This window comes from Sinocyclocheilus rhinocerous, unplaced genomic scaffold, assembly GCF_001515625.1.
Source record: "Sinocyclocheilus rhinocerous isolate Xijiao unplaced genomic scaffold, SAMN03320098_v1.1 scaffold1398, whole genome shotgun sequence".
Classification (NCBI taxonomy): Eukaryota; Metazoa; Chordata; class Actinopteri; order Cypriniformes; family Cyprinidae; genus Sinocyclocheilus; species Sinocyclocheilus rhinocerous.
In genome coordinates this window covers 28,736-29,127 of record NW_015632523.1, presented here as the reverse complement: position 1 = coordinate 29,127, position 392 = coordinate 28,736, and the positions used below count along the sequence as shown (strand labels likewise).

General features: G+C 33.9%; 1 protein-coding gene across 1 annotated transcript in view; it reads right to left on the bottom strand.

Annotated features, from left to right (window-relative positions):
• Positions 1 to 392, bottom strand: part of ankrd27 (ankyrin repeat domain 27 (VPS9 domain)) — a 41,487-nt gene that overhangs the window by 32,626 nt on the left and 8,469 nt on the right. The gene's annotated exons all lie outside the window — the stretch shown is intronic.

Below are 392 nucleotides of genomic sequence, written 5' to 3'. Positions count from 1 at the left end.
GAAAATAAAAATGTTGTACAAAAATTGTATTTCTTATTTTTTTTCGTCTTGTCAGGATACAATTTGTTTAACATTTACAACACAGTAGGAAAAAAGTGTCGCAGAGAGTAAAAAAATAATGTAGGTTGTACAAAAATAGCCTATTAGCTAGGCTATTTTTATTCGTCTTGTCAAAATACTAAATTAGTTTGACATTTTTCTGTTAACACAGTAGGAAAAGTGTCGCAGAGAAAAATAAATAAATACGACATCTGTCATTTCAAATTATAGGCTAAGCAAAATATAAACAAAACCCAGTTGAACGTCCTTCAAGGACAAGCGCATCCACACTTTGCTCCATCCTTATTCTGCTGTCACTCTCATCGACCCCCTGCCTGTTCTGTATGAGGGCC